This window comes from Ailuropoda melanoleuca, chromosome 6 (assembly GCF_002007445.2).
Source record: "Ailuropoda melanoleuca isolate Jingjing chromosome 6, ASM200744v2, whole genome shotgun sequence".
NCBI lineage: Eukaryota > Metazoa > Chordata > Mammalia > Carnivora > Ursidae > Ailuropoda > Ailuropoda melanoleuca.
This window is the reverse complement of record NC_048223.1, coordinates 61,853,470-61,862,304: the sequence shown is the minus strand read 5'-3', so window position 1 is coordinate 61,862,304 and position 8,835 is coordinate 61,853,470.

The following is an 8,835-nucleotide window of genomic DNA, read 5'->3' as shown; positions in this document are numbered from 1 at the left end:
TTTTGTTTTAGGACACGCTCCGGTTTCGTATGCAGCTCAGGATATAAGAACCTGCAATATTCGAGAGAGCTGTTTTAGACTAATAATTTCAAAGTGAGACAAAACCATGGTGATTAATGGGGCTTAGTCACATCTCCTGCCAACTAGATTTTTAAGAAGCTTAATTTCAGATGGGTCCTGTAGAGGTTTTTAAATGTCTTAGGATTTGGTTCTTTTCCACTTTAAGAGACCTCTGTAGAATAAGCCCTCTAGCTATTAGGACTGATCAGAAATTAGTTGATTAGATGGAATATTGTGCCATGAGCACTGTTTGGAGGATTACTCAGAGCGTGTTTTAATTAAACGAACCTCTATGACAACTAGTTAGCTCTCTTCTTTTTTTTCTTCTTCCCTTTCAATTTTTCCTTCTGTTCCATTTCCAACACCCATTCTTATGCCAGGTCTGTCCAGCCTTCCTAGAACTCCGCAGCAAAACCCGCGGTGAACTTGGCCGTGGGAGGCTGATTATCTGTGGGTGGCCAGAGAGGAAGTGCCTGGGGGTACAGGAGGCATCCCACGCAGTCTGGCCTGTAAACGCTTGTCCTGCTCTGAAGGTAGAGGGCCAGCCTGTTTCAAGGACCTCCCACCTCTTGTAGTGAGTCCAGACTTCACGGGTGGGCTGGGTCTTCTCGCACGGGGCCCTGGGTGTGTTGGGGCCTTATTCCAAAGGCCTCAGACTTGCCTCGAAGTGTCGGGCTTCACAGCCAATGGAGGGCATGAGGAACACAGCACAGGCACAGTCCTTACATGATGGACACTGGGACGCAGGTTGAGGTCTACGGGGCATGGGAAAGCAAAATTTTCTAGAGAAGTGGTTTTAAACCTCTGCTATGTGGTCCATATCAGAATTCAGTGTATAATTCCAGAGCTCCTCAGATGAGTCTAGTCCAGCTCCCTAGAGAGGACCAATGTCCCTCAGTCTTCTGCAAAGTTTCTTAAAATGAGGCCTAAGGACAGCCTGCATCAGCTTCACCTGGGGAAAAGGGGAGCTTCTAAAATCATGTTCTCAGGCATCATTCAGACCTACTCTGGGGGGCAGGGCCAAGGCATCTGCATTTAGTAGCTCTTCTGAGAGTGACACTAAGTGTCCAGACTCTGTGGTGACCAGGAGTCCACGCCGGCTGCCCTGCCCCCAGAGTACATTGGCATCTTGAAGGAAGGGTATGGGCCCAGCAGGTGCCTACACGCTGATTGGCTCCAGCCTGGCGGGTGCCCCGGCTGGACGGCTTATATGGGAAGTGGCAGCTCCCGTGGGGACAGCTGTGTCAGGACGCCGGAACACACGCAAACAACAGGCCCGCCCTTGTTTCCCGTGGAAATGGAAATCACTGAAGTGGTCTCTGTGGGTGAGTGCAAGGGGACAAATGTGCATTCGGGGCCTCTTTGGGGTCCCCTGCTGTTCGGAGCCTTCCTCCCAGTGTCCTGTGTGTTAACATCTCCGGCTCACACATCTCACTACACAAGCAGCAAGCGAAGGGGCTGGGAAGTGACAGAATCTACTTTGATCTACTTCAAGGTTTTTGAAATGCCCCAGTCTTGCCCTCTGAACTTGACCCTCATGCAGGTTCTCCTGGGTTGTCTCACCTGGCCGGCAGGTGGGTGTGGAGGCTGGCACACTGTCAGGTGCTAGGTGTGCTAGAGACGGCGGTCCACGCAGCCCCAGGGCTCCCTTTGCGGCTGTCTCCCTGGGGCCTGGCCTTTGGTGTGTACTTTGGCATAGGATGGAGACGTGCCATGTTGCTCTTTCCTGGAGTTTAAAGGTGAATTATTATACCTCAGGCCACTTCTCGCCATTTCACCACACCCTCCTCTTGGTTAAGGACAGAACTGCCTTTGTTTCTCTGTCTATAGAATTTGATTGGATTTGAAGCCACCTGTTTGTTCCATAGGGTAAACCAGGCCCACTCTGTGACTCAAGAAGGTGGGAAAATACGACAGGGTAAAACCCCGACAGCAGAAGGAAGGACGTAATGCAGGAAAAAAGAAAAATTTAATGAACTAGGAAAACACGAAGTAGAGAGGATTATATAGCTTGATCTTCAAAAAAATAGAATCTCCAAGAATACCGATTAACCAAAATAAAGAAAAACCATGATTAAATAGTATTAGGAAGAAAAGCACAGACATTACTATAGATACAGTAGAGCTCATAAAGACCATAAGAAAATTGTAAGTACACTTATATGCAAATGGATGTGACAGAATTATACAGAATGGATAGTGTTTTAGGAATGTGGAAATTATCAGAATCACTCAAGAAATAAAAAATATGGATAAATACAAGCCATGAAAGATCATTACAGCAATAAAAAGTTTGCCTTCCCCAAATTGACAAGGCTTAAGTAGGGTTACATGAAACACAGAAAAAGAAGGAAAGCTACCCCATTTGCTTCATGAGGGCAGGAATACCTTGCTGTGAAATTGGAAAAGGAAAGCATAAGAACGTAAACTTGTAGACTAATCATGGTTATGGTTAGAGATTCAAAAGATCTCAACCAAATGCTCACAGATCTAATACAGCTCTATTTTTAAAAAAAAATCATAGCCAGTTAGAGTTTATTTTAGGACTACAAAAATGACTGAGCAAAGAAACTGTATTAATACAATTTACCTTCTCAGTGGATTAAAGAAGAAAAGCTAAGGGCACCTGGGTGACTCCATTGGTTGAGCATCCGACTCTTGGTTTCAGCTCAGGTCATGAGATCAAGCCCCGTGTTGGACTCCATGCTCAGCTGTGGAGCCTGCTTGGGATTCTCTCTCTCCCTCTGGCTCTCCCCCCAGTTGCACACATGCATGTGTTCTCTCTCTCTCTCTCTGTCAAATAAATGTAGTCTTTTAAAAAAATAAGAAAAGCTATATGACCACCTTCATAGATGGAAGGGAAAAAAATCAGTAAAATTTAGCACTTAGAAGGGAATTTCCTTAGCCTGATTAAAGGTATCCATAAAGCATCCGCAGTAAACATTATGGTTAATGATGAAAATCCAAGCACATGGACATTAAAGATGGGATGGAGGCAGGGATGTTCTCTACCTCGTTTTTTTAAATCGTATATTATGCTACAGGCCATCACCAGCACCTTATTAAGACAAGAAATATGATGTATGTAAGAAATGGAAAGACAAGGACAAAATGTGGATGAATTGATGAGTGGAAAATCCAAAAGAAACCTACAAACTGTCAGAACAAAGAAGAGAGCCCAGTGAGGTTGCCGAGCACAGTGTGGACGAGCACCAGCACGGGCCTGTAAGGAAACAGGGCAGCAGACCCCACTCTTCAGAGCAAGCAGAACGTAGTTAGGACTGAATGCAACACAAGATGTGCACAACTTTTCTGGAGAAAGTTAGAAAAGTCCAAAACATAACCGAAGGGGGCGCCTGGCTGGCTCTCTTGGCAGATCCTGCGACTCTTGATCTCGGGATCCTGAGTTCAAGCCCCACGTTGGGTGTAGACGTTACTTAAAGAACAAAACAAAATAAAAGCAAACAAAAAATACGTAATCGAAGGACCCCAAAAAACCCTACTCGGTGTTATAAAGATACGAATTCTCTTCAAATTAAAGTGGGAATTCAGTACAGTGTCATACAGTGCTTTTTCTCATGGAACTTCAAGAACTGATCTTTAAATTCAAAAGGAAAGGCACATGGCCCCAAATAGCCAATAAAAGTCTTGAAGAACAACACATCGTGGGCAGCCGGCCTTGTCGGTGTGAGGACTTACTTCCAGTTCAGGCCGCGTGGTGTGAACACAGGGTTACACGAATAGATGAGCAGAGCAGAAGTAGAACCGGAAATAGATGTCTACGTATAAAAAATGTGGTGTGACAGCAGTGACATTACAAATCCAGGAGGAAGAAATGAGCTCTTCACTGGCACTGAGGCAACGGGTCTTCCACGCTGGAAAAATGAGATGACTTAGTCCTGCCATTCGTGAGAGTATCAAGGGATAGGTGGAGAATGTAACGTGACAAGTATTTGTAGAAGTTAAAACATCCGGAAGAAAATCTGTGAGTGTATCAATGATCTTGGGGCACAAGAACATGACCCCAGGGCCACAGTTTGAAAAGCACACTTAAAACGTACGTTTGACAGAAGTCGTCACAAACAAGACTAAAGGATCTGCCACAGACTTCAAAGAAGTTTCTCCAGTGCCTCTGGCGGACAAAGGATAATGTCCAGAATATACAAATTGCTGTNTGGAAGAAAATATGTGAGTGTATCAGTGATCTTGGGGCACAAGAACATGACCCCAGGGCCACAGTTTGAAAAGCACACTTAAAACGTACGTTTGANGTCTTCCACGCTGGAAAAATGAGATGACTTAGTCCTGCCATTCATGAGAGTATCAAGGGATAGGTGGAGAATGTAACGTGACAAGTATTTGTAGAAGTTAAAACATCCGGAAGAAAATCTGTGAGTGTATCAATGATCTTGGGGCACAAGAACATGACCCCAGGGCCACAGTTTGAAAAGCACACTTAAAACGTACGTTTGACAGAAGTCGTCACAAACAAGACTAAAGGATCTGCCACAGACTTCAAAGAAGTTTCTCCAGTGCCTCTGGCGGACAAAGGATAATGTCCAGAATATACAAATTGCTGTCATCGAGGAATAGTGAGGTAAAAATCTAATTAAAAAGTAGACCAAAAAATATGAGCAGGCAGATAACAGAAGAAGCACTCCAGTCAGCTTACAAACATACGGAAAGATGTGTGGCCTGTAGTAACTGGGGAAATAAAAACCGGAATCCTAAGCAGCCATTTCATAACAATCTGCCTGACAAAATTAAAGCACTCTGATGGTACCGAGGGGTGGTGAGACCATGGAGCAATGTGAACTTGACCTTGTGGGTGGGAGTGAAACCGCTAAGTGTTAGAGCACAGTGTGGCTGTCTCAGGCTCAGCTGAGGAGGGACATAATCTACGACCAGCAGTCCCACTTGTGGGTAGACAATGCGGAGAAGCGGTCTCACGCAGGCTGAAAGACCGTGTCCACTGTTGCGTTATTCCTAACAGAGAGACGTTGGCAATCCACAGAAAAGGGATGGAATGTGCTGTGTGCCTACTGTGGGAAGCTAGTCAGCAGGGAACGTGAAGTAAGTAGAGCAACGTGGATCAAAACAGGCGTATTCCCCAAAGGTGCAAAAAGCGAGTCACTGTGAAGTGTCACCCATATAAATTTCAAATAAACAATACTATACATTATTTATGAATATGGACATATGTAGTTTACTGAAAACATATGTAGGGATTATGAAGGATCCAATTCAGGATGGTGGTTACCCCTAGCGAAAATGGGGTTTGCAGTGGGAAGAACACAAAGGGACTGAACTGCTACCTGTCACGTGCCAATGTTGTAAAATAGGGTTTTTTTTTTAAGATTTATTCATAAGAGCGGGGGAGGGGCAGAGGGAGAGTGAGGGAGAGAATCTCAAGCAGACTCTGTGCTGAGTGTGGAGCCCGACTCAGGGCTCGATCCCATGGCCCTGAGATCACGACCTGAGCTGAAATCAAGAGTCGGACACTCAACTGACTGAGCCAGCCAGGCACACTGTAAAATACTAAGACTTGATAAAGGTGAGCGGAGGGTGCCTGAGAGTATCTAGGGTAGGTCGAGAACGTAATGTGACAAGTCTTTGTAGAAGTTAAAACATCCGGAAGAAAATCTGTGAGAGTGTATCAGTGATCTTGGGGCACAAGAACATGTGCAATGCTTTCTAGGTTGTATGTGTGAAATCTTCCGCGTGTATACACTCACCAGTGCTGATGGTGCAGAGATTGCCTGGGCAAAAGCAGGCCAGCTACCTCTCTTCCTAAGGCTCCATGGGAAACTCTTCACCATGGTGATTGTATCGTGGTCCAAGACTTGACTTAGCTTTGCAAACCCAGAAACTTTTGCTTTTTGCTTGTTTATTTGCTCCTCACCCCTGCCCCCCCCCCGCCATGCTTTGCTTTGTTTCCTTATCTGCAAACCAAGCTAGATTTGTCTCTCAGGGGCAGACTCAAACTGAATTCACAGATTAAATGAACCCAGAATGCCAGCTTAATAATTTGTAAAGAGAAATACATAGGACAGCACCCAGAACCTTGAAATCCCATGGCCTTGCCTGAGCCTGGTGTTGTTTCCTCCTTGAGCTGTTCCACGGGAAGCAGAGACGTGGCCCCAGGGTGACTTGGGGGCACACGGTGAGAAGTGTCTGTGGTAGAAACTAACATCCAAGGTTCCCGTGGCCAGCAGATTTCCTCCGACACGGGACTCCAGCTTGTAATCAGAATATGGACTGCGTGTTATGCTCAGGGTCATGGGGTCTACACATCCCTCTTTTGAGACTGGCCGGAAGCACCCCATGGGCTTCACAAAGGGTCTGAGCAGCTCTGAGCACTGGGAGACCAAAAAATGCCATCGTGGGCTTGACATGGTTTGTGATGTTGCTTTTTTATCTTTTAAGGTGTGTATATTTCCCATCTTTTCCATCACAGTCTTTATGCTAACAAAGAATAATGCTTAATTACTAATTTAATTACTAAATTAATTATGAATCAGTCAAGTTGCTTGGTATTTTCCTTATAAAATCTGAGTTGAATGGGCATTTCAGGGAGATGGAACATAGTTGCCCAGTGTTTCTTCATTCCTGTGACCCCATCTCACTAAGTGTGGCCTTGCTTCGCACCTTGTAGGGGTTCTGGAATTCTCTCTTCTGGAGCCTGCTTCTCCATCCCCCGCCTTTCCATCTGCTGAGCTCTTCTTGCAAGCCCAGGAACCCTTCTTCCCCTGAGTGACCATGCAGTCCTCCCCCAGACCGTGGTGTGCGTTTGTCTGTCTCATGCACGTCACATGGGCCTCAACTCCAAGTTCCTAGAGAAAACCGCCATGCTAAGCTCCATGTGCCAATGACAGGCACGGATCATACACAACCACCAAATGCATATTACACCCCTGAGTTATAATTACAGTGGCCTTTCCCATTTTCGAAGTCTTTTTCATACGTTTTTATTTGATTTTTCCAATAACCGTGCAAGATTAGGAGAGCCATCTTCGCAGATGACATAGTCGGTAACCAAGGCTACCACAGGCCCTTTGCAGAAATACTAGACCAGCCGGGATGGCGGGGAGCCGTGGCAGTGGAGAACATACATTATTCAACTGCTGCATTCTCAAGCAGAGCCCCTGGCTTCCCAGTGCGTTTGGGGATGCAACCTTAGATCAACCCCAAATAGAACCCCCACATCAGAGACGAGTCTGCCCCAGAGACAAATTCAGCCTTCAGAAGGGCTCAGGAGCGCATGGTGGTTGAGATCGGCCATTTTTTCCATTTGCAGCCACTCAAGAGCTCCGATATTGATAGCCCTGTGGTTGCAGAGAAATTTTAAAACTTAAGACTTAAAAAAGAAAATCTTTGTGTACAGTGATTAAAGTCTGCGCTTTACCCGCTAGGAAGCTACCAGAATGACCACTCTGGTACCAGACTGGTGGAGACTCAGGCGAACTTGTGTCCCTGGCGTGTGACCCAGAGCCCTGTCTCGCACCCCGGGCATCCCACAGCTTCCAGCTCGCGTCGGCTGCAAACTCGTCCTGCCACAGACTGGAAGGAAGCTGCGGTTCGTCCTCCAGTCCCCAAGAAAGCTCCAGCATGAACGTGCCCCTCGCAGCCAAGTCCCCGATGAGCTGCTATATTGGGCCTTCTTTCACTCACTTTGCAGTAGTGAAGACTGGTTGGCACGGAGAAGACTCTTTAAATGCAAGATTTATTCTGTTTCTTTTTAAAGCAATTCTGCGCTCCCCCCTCCCCCTTCTCTTGGCTCACGGGAGGAGTTCGGATCCGAATCCATACACGTCCATACACACATACACTCTTAGCTCATGGGGTGTAAGATAGTTCTCAGTTTTTGCTCGTTATCCCTCTTTGCCTTAAAAATGGAATGCCTCCTGACGGCCAAGTCCTACCAAACTTGGGGCCTTATGAATATGTAGAGGAGTTTTCATAAAATGATGTGGATGCAGCAGCCCTTTGTGTTCTAGAAAAACGTTTCCAGGGCCCCTTGAGACTTCCCAGTGCTCACGGAGAACGAGGCTTCCCACAGAGAAGAGGAAGCCTAGAGAATAGGACATGATTGGATTGGTTAAGTGGGCGATGATTCAAGGAGGAAAAGTGCTGCCCTGTTGTAATGCTCCCATGGCCAAGGCGGCCCTCGCTCCGTGAGCCGGCGCCCCGTGAGCCGTGGTGCGTGTGGCCTGCTCAGCTCAGCGCTGCCCGCCAGGCTGGGTGGCCCCTCACTGCGGAGGGTATCGCTCTTCTCGTGCTACTCGTTAGCATTACGGATTGAATTCCGGGGAAGGACCATCTTCAGGAATTTGTTTACACCTGAACCTTGCACATATCCTTCCTTAATCCAACAATTGGCTAAATCTTAAAATTGAAAGAAAAGGAATAACTGCAAAACTAGCCTATCCGTCTACTTGTCATTAAAGACCCGGCTGCCGGGAGCCATAATGAGGTACCATATTAATTCCAGAATGCATTTTGATCCCCGGGCAACAATGACTGGTGGATTATGCAGTTTTCTCATGATTAATGAAAGTCAAGCTCTCCAGATAACCAGAATAAACAAAAGAAGTCCATTTTATGATTCTGACCTAATTGCTTTTAATTGCACTGCTTTTCTTGCTCCTTTTCAAAATTTGCTTCTCTGAAGTCATTCTCCTAGTAAGGAGGGAAATTAGCGTCTGCGGACCATTTTCCTTTCAGAGGTACCGGTTTTGTGGAATTGCTGGCCATTGTCCGTGAGCTGCTTGCTCC